General features: G+C 34.3%; 1 protein-coding gene and 1 non-coding gene across 3 annotated transcripts in view; one reads left to right on the top strand and one right to left on the bottom strand.

Annotated features, from left to right (window-relative positions):
- The window catches only part of CFAP299 (cilia and flagella associated protein 299), a 503911-nt gene that overhangs the window by 399435 nt on the left and 78073 nt on the right, over positions 1–26403 (top strand). The gene's annotated exons all lie outside the window — the stretch shown is intronic.
- LOC112476366 lies at positions 9490–9677 on the bottom strand. Its single transcript, XR_003045040.1, has one exon. It is a non-coding gene; the product is annotated as a U2 spliceosomal RNA (small nuclear RNA).

Here is a 26403-nt window from a genome sequence, read left to right as displayed (position 1 = left end):
ATGTTATGAAAGTATTTCAAATATATTTAAATACAATAATTAATATTTTTAAGGACTCTTATTTAAATATTCAATATACTTCATATTTTTTATTAATGATTATTCATAACAGAAATAAAGGAAAGCTGATTTTAATAATTGTATAGCTTCAAACACCTAAGATTCAATTCACTTATAATACTTTTGAAATGGACGAGATCTGTGAGAGCATAAGAATGGAAAAAATTGAAACCAAAGATGTAACAGCATAACCAAGGGCCACACAAGATGGGGACAGAGTTGCATGGAAACTAGACTTCAAACCTCTAATATAAAGGGCTCTTTCTAGAATATTGTGCAGCCTAACTTGTGCATATCTTCCTTCTGAATTTGTCAATGATACAGTAATCTTCCGTAAGAAAATTGAGTAAAAAATTGGGTACTGTCTCCAAAACTCTTTAGAGACTAGCATATTGAAACTTTTTGGTTTTGTCTCATTTTTTTTCTCATTAGCAAAGTGCATCTTTCTGATCGTCTTTAAAATCACTTACATCAAGTCTTAGGAATAGTCCAAACTATTCTTGGACAAGAGAGAACCAGCTGTGGTTTAAGCAGCAATGCAGCTGTAGAAAGTATGTGAGCAAGACCTGAAGCTGGAGAAAAGCCAATTTGCCTTAGAAAATTCCACCTGGACATACTTAGCACCTCCTCCCTGCCCTAACCCTAAACATATGCCCTTGGACTCCTCAGGGAAAGAAGTGGAACCTGGAGCAAGCGAGAGGCTTAGTCTTAGTTTGTGTCGGCGAGATTGTTCCAAGGCTCTTCTATTTCCTGCTGCACCTTAGTGTGGCTCTTCCCCTGCCCCCTACCTCTTTTCTTTGCTCCAATAGACAATTGATATTCAGTATGGCCAGTAGTCACTGCTATATATTAATAAATCAGAAACTATAGCATTCCCTCCATATATTTTTTTATTGTTTTAATGAGAGAAATACAAGGGATATACTGGAGATCTCTTTTCATTGCATATAACCACAACAATTAAAGTAGTAAATATATAGGTACATTGATTCATCTATTTAAAAAAAAACTGTGTTCATATTTTTCAGAATATCTATTCTTAAATAGAGACACACAGTTCTACATCCAGCAGCTAATAAATAGCTATTAAAGTTCCTGTAGAAGATTCAGAAACTGTATTATGCATTCATTCATTAATTCATCTATTCAATAAATATTAGTTACTATAGCTTACACTGACTGTATATATCTATCTTGTGCCTGCTAATAGGTTAAGTATTCTGCATAGATTGTATCCTTGAAGATTTGCAGAAGTGCATAAAATAGTATCATTATCCCCCTTTCCTAGGTAAGGAAAGTGAGGTTCAAAGAGGTTAAGTAACTTCTCCAAGGTTACCCAGCCAAGAAATTATAGAATCAATATTTGAATAGTCTCTTGCAAAAATACTAATTATAGGCCCGAGGCACCAAGTGTACAAGGGTTCACTATAAATGATAGCATTATTACCTAGATGCTATATGATTCCTTCTAGTTCCGTGAACCCTTGTATACACATATATACACATATATACATACAATGGAATGTTATTATCCTTAAAAAGGAAAGAAAATCTGGCATATGCTACAACATGGATGAACCTCGAAGACACTATGCTAAGCCAGTCACAAAAAGACAAATGTGCTGATTTCTCTTACATGAATTATCTAAAATAGTGAAAATTATAGAGACAGAAAGTAGTATGGCGGTTTATATAGGCTGGAGTGAGGAGGGAATAAGGAATTATTGTTTAATGGGTATAGAGTTTCTATTTTGCAAGATGAAAAGAGTGTTGGAGATGAATGGTGGTGATGGTTGCACACCAATATGAATATACATAATACCACTGAATTGTACACTTAAAAATGGTTAAGATGGCAAATTTTAGGTTATATGTGTTTTACAATAAAAAGTTAAACAAAAATAAAAACACTAAAATAGTCATCTAGCTATCCCAGAATATACTTACTTTATTTTTACAGATTTTCATTAAATTTTTTTAAAAGGTTATAGGATTTTCAGTTGTCAAATAATGCATAGGACCATCTAGACCCCCATATCTCAGCAAGAAAAAAATAAATGAGTAATCAGAGTAAAATATGATGTGTATTATGAAGGGGACATGTCCATAGGGAAGGATAAGCTTCTGGAGGAAGGTAAAGAAGGCATGGAGTAATGGATATGTGTTTTGTACAGAGGGAACAAATGTACATAGACCCAGAAGCAAAAGAGTCTAGCACATTCCAGGAATAAAAATTGTTCGGTATGGTTAGAAATTAAAGTATGGAGCTAGAGTATAGCAAGAGACAAGACTGGAGGCTTGGGCAGGAACAAGTATGATGAAGGTCTTATAAGTATGTTAACAATTTCAGACTTTATCTCAGGGTCGGAAGGAGTTGAGTAGGGATTGGCATGTTAGATGTCTCTAGCTGCAGCTAGAATGGGCAAGCCTGAAAACAGGGAACTCAGCTAATTATAGTAATCCAAGCGAGAGATGATATTGGATTGGCTGGACTAGGCTAGTGGCAACAAGAATAGATACAAGTGGACAATACTTAAGCAAATTAAGAAATGGAAGAGTCAGAAAATGGTGACTACCTGTGGGAAGAGCAAGGTGTTAAGAATGATAATAAATAGCTGACTTTTTTAAAAGGCTCATTATGTTATCATTGGAGGGTGATCCAAATCTATCACTGACCCACTTGTGCTGAGGAGTCTCATTTCTTTCCTCCTGTGCAGTAAAGAATTATAGATCAGCGAATTTATGAAAAGTAAGATTTAATAAAGAACATTTCAAGAGAAAAATTAGTCTATGCCAGAGAGGGCCGTAGCCCTGCAGAATTCAAGAATGGCACTTTATATTGGCCCTAGATGAGTGGTTACAGGGGCGGTGCTAAATGATTGGCACACGAGGTCTTTTGATTGACTTTTGGCTGTTATATAACATTTTGTCTACTGCGCATGAGGTTACCCAGAATTCAGTCTGTTATAATTAGATTAATAAACTTCCGGGCATATGTATGGTATAATGATGGTATAATAAGGCTAAGGTTAAGGAATGTTGGTATATGTACTAACTGCATGGGCACTTGTGGCCAGATAAAACCAGTGGTTAGTTTTGTGGTTTTTACTTCCTTGTATGTCAGGATGTAATGGTAATATTTAACCATAAAATTGGTGTTTTAGGGAGATCCTAAGGGAGGTCTCTGGGTTGGGCCTTCATTCCTCCATCACTCATGTCTACCTATCTGCCTAACAATTAAGCTGTAATGAACATAAGGGTGCATATATATTTTGAATTAGCATTTTGGATTTCTTCAGATAAATACCCAGAAGTAGAATTGCTGAGTCATTAAGTAGTTCTATTTTTAATTTTTTGAGTAACCTCTGTACTGTTTTCATAGTAGCTACACCAATTTGCAATCCCACCAACAGAGCAAGAGAGTTCCCTTTTCTCCACATCATCGCCAACACTTGATTGTTGATTTATTGATGATAGCCATTCTGACTGGTGTGAAGTGATATCTCACTGTGATTTTTATTTGAATTTGTCTGATGTTTAGTGGCATTGAGCATCTTTTCTTATGTCTATTGGCCATCCGTATGTCCTCTTTGGAGAAATGCCTATTCAAGCCCTCAGCCCATTCTTATAAATTAAATTTATCGGGGTGATATCGGTTAATAAAACTATATAGGCTTCAAGTGTACAATTCAATAATATGTCATATGTACATTGTATTGTGTGTTCACCACCCAAAGTTAAATTTCCTTAGTCACTATATATTTGACCCTCTTTAGCTTTACCGACCTCCCCACCTCCCCTTCTTTTCTCTGGTAACCACTAAACTGTTATCCGTGTCAATGAATCTCTGTTTGTCTTATTCATTTGTTGTTTTCAGTTTTTTATCTCACATATAAGTGAAATTATATGGTTCTCACCTTTTTCTGTCTGACTTATTTCGCTTAACATGACAATCTCAGATTTATGTTGTTGCAAATGGCAGTATTCATCTTTTCTTATCTGCTTATTTTTAATTGGATTGTTTACTTTTTGTTGTTATTGTTGAGTTTTATTAGTTCTTTATAAATTTTGTATATTAACGCTTATCAAATGTGTCATTGGAGAATATCTTCTCTCATTCAGTAGGTTGTCTTTTGATTTTGTTGATGGTTTCCTTTGCTGTGCAAAACCTTTTCAGTTTAATGTAGTCCCATTTGTTTATTTTTTCTTTTGTTTCCCTTGCCCAAGGAGTTATATCAGAAAAAAATAATACTAAGAGCAATATCAGAGAGTTTTTGCCTATGTTTTCTTCCAGAAGTCTTATGGTTTCAAGTCTTACATTTAAGTCTTTAATCTATTTTGAGTTTGTTCTTGTATATGATGGAAGAAGGTGGTCTAGTTTCATGTTTTTGCATGTATATGTCCAGTTTCCTCAACACCATATATTGAATAGACTGTCTTTACTCCATTGTATATATTCTTGCCTCCTCTGACATAGATTAAATGACCATATAGGTAAGGGTTTTTTCCTTGTCTCTATTCTGTTTCATTGATCTATATGTCTGTTTTTATTCTAGTATCATGTTGTTTGATTACGATAGCCTTTTAGTATAGTTTGATATCAGCATGATACTGCCAACTTTGTTCTTCTCGAGATTGCTGTGGCTATTCCGGGTGTTTTATGGTTCCATATAAATTTTAGGATTACTTTTTTTAGTTCTGTGGAAAATGCCATTGGTATTTTGATAAGGATTAACAATAGCCAAGATATGGAAGTAATCTAAGTGTCCATCAATAGACAATTGGATAAAGAAGATGTGATACATATAAGCAGTGGAATATTACTTGGCCATAAAAAAGAATAAAATCTTGCCATTTGTGACAAGAATGGACCTGGAGGGTATTATGCTAAGTTAAATAAGTCAGACAAAGAAAGATAAATACCATGTGATCTCACTTATATGTAGAATCAAAAGTGTAAAATAAAGGAACAAACAAAACAAATAGACTCTTAGACATAGAGAACAAACTGATAGTTGCCAGGTGAGAAGATTGGGGCCCTGGGTGAAAAAGGTGAAGGGATTAAGAAGCACAAATTGGCAGTTACAACATAGCCATGAGGATGTAAAGCATGGGGAATGTAGTCAATAATATTTTAATAACTATGTATAGTACCAGGTGGGGTACTAGACTAATCAGGGGGATTACTTTGTAAATTGCATAAATATCTAACCACTACGCTGTACACCTAAAACTAATGTAAATAATATTAAGTGTGAACTGTAATTGAAAAATAATAAAAGATTTGCTGAAAGAAATTTAAGAAGACATACATAGTTGGAAAGATACTATGTGATAATTAAATAATTAAAAAGTTTATCTTGGCCCAGGGATTGCATTGAGTACTTTATATAAATCATTTAATTTGCACAATAATCTACAAGATATTTAGGACAATGCTAGGTAACATGTCCAGTGTTGCACGGATAGGAAATGGCAGAAATGAGGCTGTAATGAAGGACCCATGCTCATCTCCACTCCCGAAACAGTCTCTCTTCATCAGGGTAGGTGGCACAGCCACTGACTGATGAAAAATAGGAGAGAATGTGTTGAGAAAGAGGGTCAAGATAGTGAAAGTATTTTTAAAACACTTTAATGGGATGGATGTTATCTATAGTTTATTAGTTTTATGATCTAAATATTGAAAGAACTTTTACTATTTCTCTTAAATAGGTCAACTATTAAAAGCATTTAATAATAAACAGTGAAAGGAAGTTAATTCTATTTACCAGTGTTTCTCAGCCTGGCTGTAAATCAGAATCACCTGTAGAATTTAAAAATTTTGGCCTGTCTGGATTTCACCCCATATAGTGAATATATGGAGAGGTATCCGTACTTTTCTCAAATTTCTCAGAAATATCAGTGCTGCAAGCCACCATTATATACAGAAAGTGCTTTTCAAAATGGGAGAACAAGACTGCTGGCATTAGGAATTTGGAAGTCTGTACTTATTAAAATGCAAAGTCTAGGCCCCTTCTCATTCTTCTAAATCAGAATCTCTAGGAGTGTGGCCCAGGAACTGCATTTTAACTGGCTTCCCAAGCAACAGTTAAATGCAATAAATTTTTATAATTATTAGTGTATGGTATTTATCTGCACTCATAATTTTTTTTTAATAATAAAAGCTACACCATTAGTCTTCCAAATGGATGGCACTCATACTCTTCACTGACAACATACCATTTTAGCATCTAATAATTTTCTGTCCTTTCTTGTTAACTTTTTAAAAACATAATACTTCATTTCTCGTCATTCCCTAAGTGGTCATTATTGTGTGAGAACTCAAATCCTTGCTACTTGTTAATTGCTACTTGTTAATTGTGTTCCAAACAATTTTGCATGTCACAACTATACCATGTCCACTAATAATAAATCTAGTCTTTGGCAGGGTTACCGGAGCTGTTTCCAAATAAGGCTTCCACAGAAAACATGTGCTCTATGTCAAAACAGTGAGCACAATCTGAACGGATTTTTACTCCTTTGATACTCCAAAATATGTGTTATTTAATGCTCATGGACTTTACCTCTACCTTGGAGCTGGCATCCCATGTGTATGTCAATTAGGGCTGTCATGTACAGTGATGCAGCGTGTGCACCGCACAACTCCAGGAGGTACCATCTGTATGTGGTCTACGATGTGCAACGTGGTGCCAATTCTGGGAGTCAGTAATTATACCCCAAGGGAATTTTTAAGTTCTAAATTAAGGCTTGTTTTACTATTTCTTATTACATCACATTGGAAAACATGTCCATTACGTAAAATGGTACATTCACATTTGTTGACTAAAATAATGTAAAAGCACATTGGTAAATAAAAGAAAAGCAAGATATGTATTCACCAAAGATAATATCATTAATAAAGAGTGTATCAGCTGGTCACAAAAAATGTTTATACAATTTTCAAAACTATTAAATTTTAAGTAAATATAAATAAAGTTCTGATTTTTCTTTAATTTGGGTTTAATTTAAATGTTGATTTAAGGTTGTTAATTTTAATCTTGACTGTTTAAGTAAATAAGTAGATGATTTTCGATTCATTTCCAAAGCAACAGTATTTGTTATCATAAAAGCTGAAGTTCCACTTAGAGAGTGTGTTTTCTATTATAGAAATATCTGTTGTGACGATTAAGTAAATGTTTTCATCAGAGATTCCAATACAAATATTTCCACTTTACATTTACAGTGGAAGCAAGAAGATAGTATATTTCAAATGTTTTAAGAAATTTTACATAATTGTCATCATTCAGAAGTGTCTAGTTTAAAAAATTATAATTCTTAAAAAATAAAATTGGGTGTTTATATTTTTACTTTTGATTTGTTTTAGTATTACATTTTAACTTTTGTGAGTTTACAATAATTATGTTTTCTTAACCATACACTTTAACAATATTTTACTTTACTCAATTAGCATATGATTATGCAAAATAGATTTTGCAGTATTTACTGAACATAGTAACCAAAAGTAGGTCAAATATTTCAGATAATAAATTTCACAATTTATGTGCTCATTAACCACTTTTATAAAGTACTATCATTTTAATTTCAGAGTGTCATAGTGAAGATGAATATATTAATGTTTTTGAACCTGAAAATATATTGAATACTGATAGTTAGAATCAACACTTGCTTATTTGAGAACTAAGAACCCATGAGACCTCCTAATACTCATCTAGTCCTCTCTAACAACCTGCTTTATTGTTACTTTATGACATTATCAACAGTTCTGTGAGGGGGGAAAGAAATATCATGTAGTAAATTTACTATGAGCCACACAATGTGTGAGGCACCTACTTTTATGAAATCAGAAGGGGAAGGAGAAGAGGCAGAACACAAATGAGACAATTTTGTTCTCACCTGGCAGTTCTAATAAGCTTAATAAGGAAATACATGAAATTTTTTATTAAAAGTATGCTTGGGGATTTTTCTCTATATTTTATACATCCATTCTGACTCTCCCCCAATAGATATGACTCCTTAATTGTTGGAAATATTTTAACGAAATAGAATTTCAAATGCAAGAAACCAGTGAAATCTACCCTGTATAGAAACCTGTCTACTAGAGTATACCTGTTCTAACAAAGTATACCACTTTCTTTGTAGATATGAAATAAAATTTGGTCTCTTTAGCATTGACATCACTCCTACAATAATATGTAAGATAATTCCATTTTGACCTTCTCGATGAAATTAGGAATTAATTTTTGGCCCAGGCTAGCAGAAAGCTGTCAGAGAACTTCTCAAATCAAGGCATATCACTGATTAGATGGAAGTATAAGTTCACAAGTAGATCCACAGGTAGAGAGGAGGAAAAAAGATAAAGCCCCTTTAGTCATTTCAGACAGGAAATAATTGCTGTTTGCTTACTGTATATGCATCTATAGAAGCAGAATGCTCCATTTCTTGGTTTGTTTTTGTTTTTGTTTTGTGTTTACTTTTTTTCAAAGTGCATGGATATTCCCAGTTCATTCATATTACCTAGTATTCAGTAAATATATACTGAACAGATGAAGTGGTGAGTATTTCTCAGACTCACTTGTGATTAAAGGCACTAAATGATGCTGAGTGAGACAGAAACATCCTGAGGAAGTGACCATGCACCAGGTGTGCAAGGAAGGCCATAGTCTCCTCATCAGCAAGTGCCTCCCTACCTCTTCTCTTAGTTGTTGTGAGGATTATTTGAGACACTAAGCTCTCAAGGAGATAGTGCCTGGCACCAAGTAGCCCTTGACAATGGCTAGGATCATTATTTATTGTCAGTTCTGCAACTGACAATGTTCTCATAAGGCAAAGTGTTTCGAAAGCTCTTAATTTAAGACAAGAAGAATTTTCACTAAGAATGTTTGATCTGATTGTGCTACTTTTCTGCCAAACAGTTCAGTGGCTCCTTTATACTAGTTTCTGTTCGGGCTTTCTACGAGAGAGGAAGGAACACAAATACTCAAAATATAGGCGTAACAATTTTATTACCATTATATTAGACTAACAAATTATTACTAATTTTGGTGGTAGATTCACGGAGCAGACCTTATCAAATTTCACATATAGCAGGAGCCGAACTTTGTAGAATATTTCGGATGAGCCCTGAGCTTGTCATTAGTACTCAAATGAAGGAGAGACATGAACCACTGGACAATGGACAGATACCTACAGAAAACAATTTCAGAGACCAGTGACAAACTCCAAATATCTCTCGTTTTGGGAATTTGTTTATTAGAACTAAAAATCTTTGTTCCTGTAGGTTCAAACTTTGTTTCCTTAAATTATAAAAATTTGATAGTTTTATATGCTGCCTTCCCACTTACTTACTACTTACTTTCCTTCACTGACAGTCACCCCATCCAATCACTCATAGAGTTATGACAAGTTATGAGTTTTAACTGTTTCTTAAGCAGTGCTTCCCAAATTTTAATGTGCACATAAAAAACCTGGGGAATCTTGTCAAAATGCAAATTCTGTTTCAATAGATCTGTTTCAATGGACATATTTTTTAATCTAAATACAACTGAGAATAGCACCCAGATTTAAACTGATAAGAACAGATACTACACTTGATCTTAGCCAAAAGGCCGAGAGATGATCAGCACGGATTTTTTTTAAAAAAGATGATTACCAGCATCTGAGGAATCAACTATAGGGGGCTGAATGGTGGCTCCTGAAACATCAGGTCCTAATTCATGGAACCTGTGAATGTTATGTTATATTATAAAGTGTTTGTAAATATAATTCTATTAGGGTCTCGAAATGAAAAAATTGTCCTGATTATCCAGGCAGCTCCTAAGTGCCATCACGAGTGTTAGACAGGGGGAGAATAGATACACACACAAAAGAAAACCATAGGAAGATGGAGGCAGAGATTGGATCGCAGCCACAAGCCAAGAAATGCAGCCGCAAGAAACTGGAAGAGATAAGAAACAGATTCTCCCGCTAGAGCCTCCAGAGGAAGTACAGACCTGCTAACACCTTTTTTGGGACCTCCAGCCTCCAGAACTGAAGGAGAATAAACTTCTGCTACTTTAAGCCACGAAGTCTGTGGTAATTTTCACAGCAGTTATATGAAACAAATGTACAAGCTTTAATTCTTTTTTTGAATAAAATATCCTTTATCCTTCGGTGGCATTAAGACTCATATCCTTTAGGAACTGAAAGAAATAGGTAAAAAGTCTGTTGTTTGATATCTTCATATTACTGCATGATATAACTTGCTCATTTTTCTCATTTTACTTTTCAACTTCAGGTACACTTACATATTTAGCATTGACATCAACATTTCTGTATCTCAACAACTGGGCCTATTTACTTAATTCATTAGCTATTGCAATTTTTTAATTGGATCAGCACTTTTGCACAATCCTATGTATAATTAATCATAGCATTTGATTCTTCCAAATAATCCCTGGTTGTAACAAATATTTGAATAACTCTTTCTAATATAAAAGTAAACTAAATTGTTTTCTATGCTCCTTATAACAAATTACAACAAAGTTAGAAGCTTAAAACAACACAATTTATTATCTTACAGTTCTGTAGGTCAGAAAGCTGACATGGGTCTTATCAGGCTAAAAGCAGTGTCAGCAGAGCTGAGTTCCTTTCTGCAGACTCATGGAGGGAATCAATTTTCTTGCCTTTTCTAGCTTTCAGAGGTTGCCCACATTCCTTAGCTCATGGCCCCCGTCTTCAATACTCAATGCAGGAATGTTGCATCTATCCGATCCTTCTTCAGTAGTTACGTCTCCCTCCCTGATCACAGCTGAGACAGATTTTCCTCTTTTAAGAACCCTCGTGATTATATTGGGCTGATCCAGACAATCCAGGATAATTTCTCCATCTATGAATCTTTACCATTAATCAAAAATTCAGAGTCCTTTTGCCATGTGAGTTGACATATTTACAGGTGGATGTTTTTGGAGGACTATTTGTGGCTACCATACTTGCTGTGGCTTTTCTAGTTCTACAACCTAATCTTTATGATGTAGGAAGTTTTCATATTTCATATTACATTTAGAAAACAAAACAGTCCTTTTGATTTTCTATCTTAACTGTATTTTCTAAAGTCATTCAGTTTTTTAAAAAGTTCTTATTTAAAGTATTACACATCCAACTATTTTCCTTTTATAATGTTGCTAAATATAATTCTAGGCTTTTCAACTATTTTGAGGATCATTGTTAGGATAGTTTTTATACTGGAATTATTGTTTTTCCCAAATTAGGACTATATAATTTTTTAAACTATGGTCACCATACTGTACATTGCATCCCCAGAACGTGTTTATCATATATCTGGAAGTTTGTACCCTTTGACCACCTTCACCCATTTTGCCCACTGTGTAACCCCCTGCCTCTGGCAACCACCAATCTGTTCTGTTTCTGACTTTGTTTTTTTAGGTTCCACATATAGGTGAGATCAGACAGTGTTGTCTTTCTCTGTCTGACTTATTTCACTTAGCATAATATCCTCAAGGTCCATCTGTGTTTGTCACAAATGGAAAGATTTCCTTTTTTGTGGCCGAATAATCATAATCATATATATAACATTTTCTTTATCCACTCATCTATCAGTGGACACTTAGGCTGTTTCCATATCTTGACTTTTGTAAATAATGCTGCAGTGAACCTGGGAGTGCGAATGTCTTTTCAAGATAGTGATTTCATTTTCTTCAGATACAGGCCCAAAAGTAGAATTGCTGGATCATATTATACTTCTATTTTTAATTTTTTTAATTAACTCCATACTGTTTTCTATAGTGGCCGAACCAATTTACATTCCCACCAACAGTGCACGAGGGTTCCCTTTCTTCTGCACCCGTACCAATACTTATTATCTCTTGTCCTTTTCATAATAGCCATTCTGTCTCATTGATGTTTTGATTTGCATTTCTCTGATGATTAGTGATGTTGAGCAGCTATTGAACAATTGTGTATTTTTGTGAAAATGTATATTCAGTTACTCGGCCTATTTTTTAAATGGATTTTTTTCTATTGCATAGTATCAGTGCTTTATATATTTTGAATGTTAGTCCCTTATCAGATATACAACTTGCAAATATTTTGTCCCATTCTATAGGCTGCCTTTTCATTGTGTTGATGGTTTCCTTTGCTGTACAGAAGCTTTTTAGTTTGATGTAGTCCCACTTGTGTATTTTTGCTTTTAGACTCAAATCCAAAAATATCATTGCCCAGATGAAAGTCAAGGAATTTACCACCCATATGTTTTCTTCTATAAGATTATGATTTCAGATCTTACATTCAAGTCTTTAATCTATTTTGAGTTTATTTTTGTGTGTGATATAAGATAGGGGTCCAGTTTCATTCTTTTGCATGTGGCTGACCATTTATGGGAGACACATTGCATATTCTTGGCTCCTATGCCGTAAATTAATTGACCATATATGCATGGGTTTATTTCTGGAGTTCCTATTCTGTTCTATTTTTCTATGTGTGTATTTTTACACCAATACCATACTGTTTTGATTACTATATTTTTGTGTTGTAGTTTGAAATCAAGAAGTGTAATGCCTCCAGCTTTGTTTTTTTTCTCAAGATTGCTTCGACTATTTGGGGTCTTTTGTGGCTTCATACAAATTTTAGGATCATTTTTTCCTATTTCTATGAAAAATGACTGTAATTTTAATAGAGATTGCATTGAATCTGTAGATTGCTTTGAATAGTATGGACAAATTAATAGTATTATTTTTTTTAATCTATGAGCACAAAATATTTTTCAGTCTTTCTGTGTCTTCAGTTTCTTTCATCAATGTCTTATAGTTTTTAGTGTATAGGTCTTTCACCTCTTTTGTTAAATATATTCCTAGGTATTTTATTCTCTTTCATGCAATTGTAAATTGGATTATTTATTTAAGTTCCATTTCTTATAGTGCATTGTATGGTACATATAATATTTAATGGTACTATTTTTTTCCCCCTTTTTAATTTCCTCCTCCTCCACTTCCACCCCTGACCCATGGATGTTGCCATTTCCCCTTAAGAACTGGATCTCTGAAGACGGGGCATCCCCTCCCACACGTGCACTTGCAGCCTAGGGCACCCGAGGCCTGGCACACCCAGGGCCTGGCAACCCTGGCACATGGTCTGTGGCTCCACCAGGGGCATGAATCCAGGACCTTCTGCATGCAAAGCAGATGTGCTAACCACTACACTATGGAGCCACCCCCTAATAGTACTATTTAAAAATATTGTTTACTAACTTGTTAGATGATCTCTTTTGAGATGAATGATAAGAATTAACATATTTTTAAAAATTAGCAAGCTGAGATAGAGAGTTTGGTTTCATCAGTGCCTATTTTAAGAGGGGAAAAAGAGCTAAAATTAAAGGTAGCAAATATTTTACCTGTAATTCTTTTTGTACTTCTTTAAATTTCTTTTTTACCAAGTTATTAATTTTTCTTATTTTTAACATATTGACTGTATGTATGCCTAAACATTAGAGGAAATTAGCAGACTCTCATCTGCTAATGTTTTTTAGCCATGTTGACACTTCCTCCTGTCTCAAACTCACAAATATATCAAAACCCATTAAATTTCTATCTTCCAATAAGTTTATCCTGATCCTCACAACCCACAATGATATGGTTCCTCTTCCAAAGACTTAAATTGCTTATTTGGTGCATCGTTCATCTGGTACATGTAAGCCACCTTGAATTATTCACTGCTTTTTATAGAGATAAACATTTCTTCCAAATGAATTGTGAACTACTTAGTGGCAAATGAAATACATTATGTTTCTTCCTACTTCTTTTGTACTTATACTATTCTACCCATTATAGGTAACTGGAGTACATTTGTTGATTGGTCAACAGTACCACATCCTTATTCTCATATTATCAGCATCATCAATAAGCATTTATTGAGAAAATGACAAGTCATAATTTAGAATAGCAAAAATGTCCTCAAAAAATGCTTAACACGTATTCTTCTTGTATTATATGTAGGAAAGAAAATATTGTCTCTTGTGCTGATGAATTCATGGGCCAGTTATGAGCACAAAAAGGCTGTGTGATATAATGGAAATTTAAGGGACTGAAAAAATCAGATCTGTCTTACACTCCTTCAGGCCTTCACTAGCATGCTAACTCTAGGCAGGCCAAGTCATCTCAGCCATTGCTATATTTCCTCATCTGCAAAATTGCCACTATAGTAGTTTATTTCCTACATATACCTTTGGTCTATACTGTGGGTAAATAGGAAAATAGAAGATAATTCACTTTACAAAGGTGAATTCCTTATAAAAGCTAAATTATTGTTCCTGGTCACCTAATATAGATGAACTATTATTGTTGTCCACATTCTGCAGATGACAAAACTGGCTTATAGGATTGTTGTGAGTTGCAAATGAGATAATTTTTGTGAAAACGCTTATGCAAAGGCTTATTGTTTTTAGGTGTTTAACTCAGGAAAATTGAAAATATTCATCTATTAATCTATTTGCTTTGTTGATGTTAATAAGTATATTTTCATGAAAAATTTGCAAATTTGACATTTCAGATTCGACTGATCCACATTCATATTGGTGTTTCTCTTAATTGAAATATGTAACTTGAACCCAATGGTGTATGTTTCGCTCTAATTTTCATTAATTAGTAAGGCATAGCATTAACTACTTCTATAGCCATGTCTATCAAAAGTGTTTACCATTTTGATGGGCTTTAAAATGCTTCAACAAATCATACAGGCAGAAAGGACTTGAATGACTTAGTATTTTAAATTGACGTCAGTGTAAGTAGACAAGTTGGTGTTTTGTCTTAAAGATAAATGCTACTGGGTTATTTGGACATAATTATCATGATTAGGAACAAAAGTATTTTAAATGGACAGATAACAAAGATAAACATACATTTATTGTATTTTTAATCTTGAGATCACAATTTTATATTTGCACATTACCCTTAAACCACATCCTGCATGTTTTGGATTTCAGAGAGTTTAGGATTAAGGGAAGTTCTTTTTATCTAGTGCTTATTCTCAGAGTTTGTTTTGATAATTTTTTTCCTAGCATGGTACATAAGAGTTTTGAGTTCTTTAAAGATCCTCTAGACTTATGACCAAAGGAAGACGAAGATTAAGATGATCTTATTTTTATTTAATATTTATTAAGCACACAAGTTATTCCAGAATTTTTGAAAAATGCCAGATGAAAACAGCCTCAAAAATGTGTTTTCCTCTTAGATTTTTATATTCAGATATCTAATCAGTTCTGCCACCTTCCTTTAACAGATGAAGAAATTGAGTCACAAAGAGCTTAAGTTGTTTATCTCTGGTCATATAGCTAATTGCAGAAGTGGGCAGAGACCCTGATGTTTTTATTCCCACTAGTCTAGACTCTTTCCACTATACCAAACTGTCACTCATGACAACTAAATGTTTCCAAGAAGGATAAATATGTAGTTATACATAAGAATGTAGGAATATTGAGGGCAGGGATAATGTCTTATTCATCCACACAATAATAATAAACACTTTATAAATATATGCTGAATAATTGAGCTACTAACTGGTGCTAATTTCACTCTATAACAGTCCAGCATCTCTGACTGAGATAAGCATCTTAATTGAAGCCTTGCTATTCAATTAGCCTCAATTTTGTGGTCTCACTGGTAATAAAGGTCATAAACTCTTTCTATCTAGGTGGAAATAATAAGCACTGGTCTTGAAAATCCTACTGCTCCAAGGAGCCATGTGCAAATATTATTTTACAGCTCCTTAGGCTGATGTTCTAACATAGTCCCTGACTTTATTGTTAGGCTGCCTAGAGGAGCAGACAACGCACACAGGCTCAGCAATTTCTACCACAATAGAGTCCTTTAGCAAGATTTTAGAAACCGAGTAAGTAATTGAAAATTTTCAAAATCACACAAGGTAATATAAGTTATATCTAAGGAAGTGTTATGAATATATTTAGATCTAAATCTAAAAAAGTTATGTTTGATCCTCAGACAACTAAAACTTGTGTGACAGCATCCTTCTCCAATAGGAAGGACCCTAAAACGATAATCCAGGCAAATGGGTACTCTCTTTTAAAATGAGGTTTTTGTCCCAAATCCCGAAGTAGACCCATGATGAGCTAAGCTAAGCTACATGAAGGGTTCCTTTTTTACCAGATTTTGTCCAAAGTGATCAAAGACACTTGAAATAGATTGAGAGGCCTTCTTGTGTCCTTTTCACCCACGCCTTCTAAGTCTTTCTTTACCAGTCTAAGAAGAAAGTCTTGGCAAGAAAACAAGCCAGAATTTCTTTCTAAGGCCAAAAGAAAACTAGTCTAATATATTCGCCCCAGTTTTAGTGTCTAAACAAGGAAAGGAGACTGCATGCCCCCAGCACCTCTGCTAGGTGCACATCCTAGAGCCTGTACCATCACTTCTGGGGGGTGTATAAGGCAAATGACTACTGGAAGACTTTGTCCAGATCTTCCTCTTGACAGAAACAACACATTACATATAGATGAGACGAGGATGTAGCATGTTGTTGGGCCATTCCTGTGTTTCTGAGTTCTAATCCTGACTCAAACAAATTAGGCTTCTAATTCTAGTTCTGTCACGTATAGCTGTAACTTTGGAAAATGACTTCTCTCAAGACATAGTTTTCTAATCAATAAAATAGAGGTGATAAGTGTGCTTGCTTAGTAAGTTCATTGTGAGTGTTAGATAAAGTAATGCATGTACAGTGTTTATCACATTGCATGACCCAGTTTGATCATTCAATAAATATTAGATATTAATTATAATAGCTGAAGTGTGGGTGTGAACTTAAATGGAATGTGAGAAGAGGAGGCCTTTCAGCCAGCTATAATCTTAGGCTTAGGGTTACCTTGGGCATCTAAATATGGTTGTCCTTTCATATGATTCAGCCAAAGTCCTTAGGCTGTGATACTAGGTGTTACCAACAAAACCTCCAAGTAGTCATGCATGTTCACTAGTCTTAAGTTTTCATTTCCTTCAGACTTTACAGGAGTGAGTAGTGGATAAGGTTTAAGAGTCTGGGGTATTCTTGCTAAATCCAATCTTACTACCATTTCTTTCACCATAATGTAAGTTAAATGCCAACATACTGCCTAAAACATGAATAAATAGAATTTATGTCTGTTGTACTCAGATTGATTGCAGCAGTTTTCTAATCCTGAAGAATTAGTGCAAAATCATCTTCACCCTATTTGTACACCTCAGTCATCTCTTCTGTTCTATCTTCCATTCTTATCACAGCACACTGTCTTTTGCAGAAGACTTTTCAAATTTTCCAGTGATGTCTTTAAATTAAAAATCTGACCATGGTACTCCTGCATAAAACTACTTAATGACTTCCTGTTGTATTTAACTCAAATTGAAAGCCATTCTTAAAGCCCATTTGACTCCTACCTAATCCCAAAATTTATCTCATGTCATCCCTTCCTATCCCCTTCTCTGTTCTCACTATACTCAGCCATATAGACCTTCTTTCTGTTTCTTGAAAAACCAAGCTATTTCCTATATGAGTGCTGTTGCACTTGCTGTTACATTTGCCTGTAATGTTCATCCTTTCCACCTTCCCATTGCCTTCTCATTATTCAAGTTGCAATTAAAACCTTTCCTTTTCAGAGAGGCCTGATTTAACTTTCCTATCTAGTAGCTAGACCCTCTCCAATTATTGACAACTTTATTGTTCTCACAGCATAATATTTCTATCTGCATTTATTTGTTTCCATATTTATGATTCCTCTTTCTCCACTGAAAAGCAATCTATTGAGAGGAGGGACATTATCTTATTCATTTATCATCATAGAATAGTGACTTGCTCATGGACTCTCAATAAATGTTCATTAAATGTAAGAATGAATGCCTGAAATCTTCCTTTAATAGAGAGCTGGTCTCCACCTACCCCCCTTTCCATATCTCTGAAATTTATTCAGCACTGTTTAGCAATGTTTAGGACTTTGCTACCTTTATAGCAGTGATAGAATCCTGGCTCTACCTTTTAACTCTCCACATGGTCACCCTGAATTTTATTTTTCAGATAATATTACACAGTCTTCTCTTGTTCATTTGCTCAGTGATTGCTGGGTGGGTGGGGCACCATCACCTCTTCTTTTGAATAGTGAGGGAGAGACGGGATACTTATTAAACCCTTGGATAGACCCTAGATTTTCCCCTAGAAGGGACTCACTTCCAGGCGGTGTTACTTGAGAATGTCTGGTCCCAGAAAACACAAAGTCATCTCTAAATTCTTTGAGTATTTTCATATGCCATTTTCATATGCCAATTCCAAACTACAACTGTTTTTTTTTTCACATTGCTTTATCTGTACTTCTTTATTTGTGCACTACTATGCCATTCCTCATAACGGTATTTATTCTTTCCCAGTCTTATTTGCTTTTCCTATGTTCCCTCAATACAATCCACACAATAACTTAAGCAAAAGTATATGGCAATCAACAAGAATTTCTATCATGCCTCATTTCCTTAATTCAATTAGCCATTCATTTATTCATTCAACAAATATTTATTGAGTGCCTAGTATGTTTCCTATATTGTTCAAACCCTGGGAATATACTAGTAAACAGAATAAAGTCTCTGCCCTCAGGTAGTATACATTCCAGTAGGTGTTGACAGCAATAAATAAATTAAAATATATTTATTGTATGCATTATGTTATATGTATTATAAACATCTATATTGAGATATACAATATATCTATTTTGAGTGTCCATTTTTATTCTTGAAACTTAAAATTTTATTATATTGTAAAGCAGACATCATATGTATGAATTTTGCATGATATTCTTAAATGACGATATACTCAATATCTTGTGGTTTATTCGGTAGTTATTGAAATAAGCATGCTTCTATGTGTCCACATAAACATTGGCAAGTTGTAACAAAAAAAAAGTTCAATATGTCCCATCATTTTTGATTTGAGAGTTTTCTTATAAAATGTGGACTAACTTGAACAAGCAAGTAATATGCTGATACCTCTCGAGAACATCACAGTTCTCCTCCCATCGTGCCTCTCCTTGACCCCAAAAAACCACAGGTCATTTGTAAATTTATGTGTTGATATTATTTTAACAGTCTTTTCCTAAACCTAAACATTTTAAAGATCTATTTAAGGCTACAAGAAAATAGTTACTTACTTTGATCTTTACCCTAATTAGAATACAAGGTTTTAAATTTTACCCCAACGACTACAATAAGGAGTTTGATATTTTATCTATAGGTTAACAAAAAGAAAAGATGCCCTAAACTCAAGTGTAAACCCTAAGTGATTAAGTAAGGAAAATGAAATAACAATTTGAGTTATTCCTTTGGACCATGGACAATCTTGTAACGAAGGGGAAGTACAGCAGTGTTCATTTTCATAACCCTGCATGTTCCTATTTATAGCGTTAAGGACATCTTCCTAGAGAATGTGTTTATTATCATAACAGCAATTTGCCACTGATTTAAGACATTCTTCCATGTTTGCATATGAGTATATTGGAGGGAGCAAAGACTTGAGTTAGTAAACCTTCTTCAAAGCACCAACTCAGCCACTAATAGCTGTAGGTCTTTGGGTAAAATTTAATGTTTTTATTATGTGATTCAAAAAATGGAAATAGAAATGCCTAACTTACTTAGCAGAAATACAAGTAAAGCCCCTGTCACATGGAAGATTATTGATAAATTGTGACCGTTATACTTCTCACCATCAAGCATGCAGATAACTCATGCCCATTTCAAGGCTACCATATGGGAAATGGGTAGGAGATATTTATTCTATTTTATTTTGTTCATTTATGCATTCAATTAATAAACATTATTGCCTGTCTTCTCTTCTCTGAGCATGAGGCTTGAGTGTGGAGGAACTAAGATAAATGACAGCTTCTCTGATCACAAGCAGCTCACCCTGTGAAAGGAGGACAAAGCAGTCAAGAGACCAAAAGATACAGTGTGCTAGAAGAGCTAAGGAATGGCTTCTGTTGGGACACTGCATGGACAGATGGAGATTGGCCCACGAAACCCTCCAAGAAAATGAATTTCAAAGGATAAGAGGAAATACTCAGAAATTAAAGGAGCAGAATTCTTTCCAGATTTCCAGATTGAGAAGTTGTCTGTCTTCTTCACTAGACTGTGAACTCCATGAGGTCAGGGTCTTAATTTGTTCAATATGAGACCTCTAGTACCTAGGACAGCATCCAGTACATACTAGTCTCTCATTAAGTATATTTGAATGAGCCTCTTTAAAGCACAGTATGATTTATTCCATTCAGAAACTTATATTAAAAGATATAGATGAGTTTCTTAAACTCAGAATTGTATGGAGACAATGAAAGGATTTTTTGATGTTGACAGAATCCAGTCCGTAAGAGAACAAAATTCATATTCAGTGAATTATAAAGCCTATATAATCAATTCAGATATCATTTTCTAGTTTCTTCTCACTAAGGAAGTGGTTTCAATGCATAATTAGTCTTGTTAATTGATGAGACTCTATTCTGGTTTGGTCATATTCTTTATTATATGTCCTAGGGTGCTATTATCCCACTGGGATGACTACGTTCTCTCAGCCTCTTATTTCTGACTTTTTCAGTCTTTGCTTGTGCCTGAAGCCCTTTGATCCAAACTGATACACAAAGTTCTGAGTACCTGTTTACCTGCTAATGAGAACGCTTGTGCAGTGTCACAGTCATTTCCTGTTAGATTCCATGACCATCTCTTATTCTCCTAATCAATTATATTCTCCCTGCAAGATGGCTGTCTCATTAATGTTGATGGTGAAAAGGAAATAAAAATCTCTTTGTTCACAAGAATCACTTTGTTTCTGGAATATTAACTGAAAACAGAACCTCCCTTCCTTCCTGCCACCCCACATGCATAGCGTAGTAGAAAGAATCATAGGCTTTGTAGCCAGATGCTTTGGTACAAATGCCAGCATTATCATTAACTACTCCTGTGCCTTTGTTTTACCGTTTCAGATCCTTTTCCTTCCTTTTCCACCCTACTCTCTACCCAGAAAGGCTGCTTCTATGAGAGTACATGCATGGTATCAGGTCTCTGATCCTAGTTAGATTTATCTAATATTAGGCTCCAGCAGGAAGATATTTATTTCCTTGGGCCTCCTTCTGGGAGATACCTACAGTTATCTATGTACCTTGACATAAAGGTCTTTCCTGTTCTCCTGGATGATCTAAGTCAATATATTTCTATCTCCTTTTTCGGATTCCGATAAACTCTCCTGCTTGGGGGATTAAAAGGAGGCTAGTGTCAGGAATGGTGTCAGTTTCATTACCAGTATCCCTGGCTTCATGCAATATTCCTTGTGGTGATCCCACATGCCATCCATTAATCCCTGTGTAAATAAACAAATGTTGCCAATGTTTTCTGTTGGAACTGACCGACATACAGCATTATCTCTGTACCTTGACATAAAGGTCTTTCCTGTTCTCCTGGATGATCTAAGTCAATATATTTCTATCTCCTTTTTCGGATTCCGATAAACTCTCCTGCTTGGGGGATTAAAAGGAGGCTAGTGTCAGGAATGGTGTCAGTTTCATTACCAGTATCCCTGGCTTCATGCAATATTCCTTGTGGTGATCCCACATGCCATCCATTAATCTCTGTGTAAATAAACAAATGTTGCCAATGTTTTCTGTTGGAACTGACCGACATACAGCATGAGCCCAGGCCCTAGCACCTCCCTCTTTAGTTTTCTTATCTATTAAATAGGGTTAATAATGATACCTATGTCATGGAATTTGTGTTAGAATTAAATGAGAGAAAATCGTGGCACATAGTAAATATTCATTAAAAGTTATGGACAGAAGAAAATGGGGTTGGCGGGCTGAGAGAATGAGGTGTAGGGTTAAAGAAGTACAAATTAATAGTTGATGGGTGGTCATGGGAATGGGAAGCATGGACTAGGGAATGCAGTTAGTATTAATAATTAATATATTGGCTAGGTGGAAAACCAGAAGAGAGAAGGAACAATTAAGGGGATCGTTTTATAAACTATATAAATGTCTAACCAATGTACTGTATACTTGAAACTAATTCAAAAAAATAAATTTTTTAAAAGTTAGCATTTGGCACTATTATTCTGATGTATGGTTATACTTTCTGAGAAGCATGATTAAATAAATAGCACCCCGGCAGATTATCTTGTTGGACTTTGTTTAATCACCTCAGTTCCAAAACCATGTTAGTTACACATCTGCCTGGAACCAAGAGCCAAGAAAGAGAATAAAGATACAAAGTTAGATAAAGATACAGTATCCAGCTTGCAAGGACCTCAAACACCGCAACTTAAAGTACTAAGTACAAAAATAGAAATATCCCAAAGACTGTTCAGCTAAGAAGCAGAGGAAATTCCCAAGATGGTGATGTAGAGAATTCCCAAAAATGACAATTCTGGTGAAAGCCTAGAAAGAGTTAAGTACAGGTAAAAGAAGATAGTTATCTTCTATAGCTATGTCCCCAAGAAAAATAAAAACTGGCAGATTATGAATGCACTGAGAAAGTAGTGATTTTTGTAATGCATTAGTGATAGATACATAGAAAACTGAGGAGAGTGGAAAGCCAAGGCAATTAACCTCTTATAAAATAAAAAGTTGATGGACAAAGAAAATGTCATCATAGCTAAGGGAATAAATACTTTGACCTGTCTGACTATGGCTCAGCTGTGGCTAATGTTTAAATGGCACTAAAATTGTAATCACTGTATAATCACTTAACCTAAAACTATGATATTGCTCTATTGGGGGAATGGGAAGAAGAAAAGTTAAAACAAATTTTTTAAGTTAAAAGTTAAAAAGTTAAGAAATCTCTGTATCGATGTTATTTAGAAATAGTTGAGTCAAATGAGGTTCTTCTGAGGAACAGGTATCACAGGGAGGAGTAAAGGAGGTAAAACTATATTTCTTGATAAGCTTTGAGGTAGTATTTGAGTCTTATAAAACATGAATGAATAATGAATACAAATAAATAGTAAATATGAGCCTAAACATAAACACCTTGCACAAAAGGGGTTACCTAAAGGGAAGAGATGAGAGTGGACCCTGGAATGGTAGTTTAGCAAAGATAATTGACAATCTAGAATACTAAAGAAGGTGTACTTCAGAACTCCAAGTAGCTAAGAAAATATATATTCAGATTCTATTTTAGAGAAGAAATCCGGGGATACTTTTGAAGATGGCTGGAGTGAATGAATGGTGTCTGGGAAAGTAGTTATGATACTTCAGCAGAGAAATAATGAGTTTTGAAATAAGATGTTTGGCAATGTTCATAGAAAGCAAAGGTGGGGTTTGTGATAGATCTTAATCAACAGGATTTGGTGATTGATTAGATGTGAGAAATAAAAGAGAAATCAAAGTCAATACCGAGGCTTCTGCATTTCTATGGTGAAGTTATTTGCATTTGTAGGAAACAGAATTAAAAGTGGATTTACAGAATGATGATATGATTTTGCAAACCAAGATGCTGGATTATATCCAGTATGACATACAGTGTTGAAATTCAGGGAAACCTCAAGGCCAGAGCCAAATATTTTGAGAAAAATTATCCATTTGAGTCTGAAGTTCATGAAAAAGTAAGAACTGATACTTAAAGCCATGATTTAAATAAGATCAACTAGTGAGTGAATATAGGTAGAGAAGAGATGAGGATGGAGCCATGGAGAACTCCAAAATCTGAGATCAAAAAAAATAAAATACCCAGTGAGACAAGATTGGTGAAGCAGAAAAAAATCTTGGAAATATGTGAGGTCAACGAAGCCAGATGAAAAAACCATTTCAAGAAAGAGGAAGTTGAACTATTTATTTATTTATTTATTTATTTATTTATTTATTTATTTGCTTGCTTGTTTATTTTCAATTAGGGTTGACTTTCAATATTATTTTATATTATTTTCAGGTATACAGCATAGTGGTTAGACATTTACATTTTATTTATTTGCTTGTTTATTTTCAATTAGGGTTGACGTTCAATATTATTTTATATTATTTCAGGTATACAGCATAGTGGTTAGACATTTACATAATTAATGAAGTGATTCCTCCAATTACTCTAGTACCCACCTGGCACGGTACGTAGTTATTATCATGTTATTGACTATATTCCCCATACTTTACTTTGCATCCCCATAACTATTTTGTAATTGCCAATTTATATTTCTTAATACCTTCACCTTTTTCACCCAGGATCTGAACCCTCCTCCCATCTGGCAACCATCAGTTTGTTCTCTATATCTAAGAATCTGTTTGTTTTGTTTGTTCATTTATTTTGTTCTTTAGATTCCACAGGTAAGTGAGATCACATGGTATTTATCTTTCTCTGTCTGACTCATTTAACTTAGCATAATACCCTCCAGGTCCATTCTTGTCACAAAAGGCAAGATTTCATTATTTTTTATGGCCAAGTAAAATTCCATTGTATATATGTACCGCCTCTTCTTTAGCCACTCGTCTATTAATGGGTACTTAGATTGCTTCCATATCTTGGCTATTGTGAATAGTGCTGCTGTAAACACAGGGGTGCCTATACCTTTTCGAATTAGTGTTTTGGATTAATACCCAGAAGTGAAATTGCTGGGTCATAAGGCAGTTCTATTTTTAATTTTTTCAGGATTCCCATACTGTTTTTCATAGTGGCTGCACCAATTTGCAATCTCACCAACAGTGCACAAAGTTTCCCTTTTCTCCCCATCCTCAACAAACAAGTCGATTTATTGATGATAGCCATTTTAACAGGTGTGAGGTGATATATCTCATTGTGGTTTTAATTTCCATTTCTCTGATGGTTAGTGACATTGAGCATTTTTTCATATGTCTATTGGCCATCTGTATGTCCTCTTTGGAGAAATGTTTATTCATATTCTCTGCCCATTTTTTAATTGGATTGTTTGTGGAGCTTTTTTTGGTATTGGGTTATATAAATTCTTTATATAAAGTTCTTTATAAATGATTTCTTATCAGACAGATCCTGGCAAATATCTTTTCCCATTCAGTAGGTTGTCTTTTCATTTTGTTGAGTTTCTTTTGCTGTGCAAAACCTTTTAGTTTAATGTAGTCCCATTTGTTTATTTTTTATTTTTCTTGCCTGAGGAGATATATCAGAAAAAAACATATTACTAAAAAGCAACATCAGAGAGTTTATTGCCTTTTTCTTCCAGGATTTTTATGGTTTCTGATCTTACATTTAAGTCTTTAATCCATTCTGAGTTTATTCTTGTATATAAAAAGGCGGTCTAGTTGCATGTTTTTGCATGTATCTGTCCAGTTTTCTGAACACCATTTATTAAATAGACTCTATTTATCCCATTGTGTATATTCTTGTCTCCTCTGTCATAGATTAAGTGACCATATAAGTATGTTTTTTTTTTCTTGTCTCTCTATTCTGTTCCATTGATCTATGTGTTTGTTTTTATGCCAGTACCATGCTGTTTTGATTACTATAGCCTTGATACTGCCAACTTTGTTCTTCTTTCTCAAGATTGCCATGGCTATTCAGGATCTTTTATGGTTCCATGTAAATTTTTGGATTATTTATTCTAGTTCTCTGAAAAATGTCATTGGCGTTTTAATTGGGATTGCATTGAATCAATAGATTGCTGTGGGTATTATGGCCATTTTAATGATGTTGATTCTTCCTACCCATGAGCACGGTGTTAGTCTTCCATTTATTTGTAGTTCTTCAATTTCTTTTTTCCATGACATATATTTTTCTAAAAACAGGTCTTTTACTTCCTTGATTAATTTGACTTTTAGGTATTTTAATGTTTTTGATGCAATCATAAATGGGATTGTTTTCTTAATTTATCTTTCTGATAGTTCATCATTGATGTATAAAAATGCAATCGATCTCTGAATATTCATTTTATATCCTGCTACTTTACTGAATTAATTGATCAGTGCTAACAATCTTTAGGGGTTTCTGTATATAACATCATGTCATCTGCAAATAATGACAGTTTTACTTTTTCCTTTTTAATTTGGATGCCTTTTATTTCTTTCTTGTCTGATTGCTATAGCTAAGACTTTCAGTACTATGGTGAATAGAAGTGGTGAAAATGGGTATCCTTGTCTTATTCCTGATGTTATGAAAAACACTTTTAGCCTTTCCCCATTGATACTGATATTAGCTGTAGGTTTGTCATATATGGCCTTTATTTTGTTGATGTATGTTCCCTCTATTCCCACTTTGCTGAGAGTTATTATTATTATTATAAATGGACCTGAATTTTGTTGAATGCTTTTTCTGTATCTATTGATATGATCATATGATTTTTATCTTTCAATTTGTTAATGTGGTAAAACACATTAATTGATTTTTAGATATTAAATCAACCTTG

The sequence above is a fragment of the Pteropus alecto genome, unplaced genomic scaffold, assembly GCF_000325575.1.
Source record: "Pteropus alecto unplaced genomic scaffold, ASM32557v1 scaffold161, whole genome shotgun sequence".
Classification (NCBI taxonomy): Eukaryota; Metazoa; Chordata; class Mammalia; order Chiroptera; family Pteropodidae; genus Pteropus; species Pteropus alecto.
This window is presented reverse-complemented; position numbering and strand designations above follow the sequence as displayed.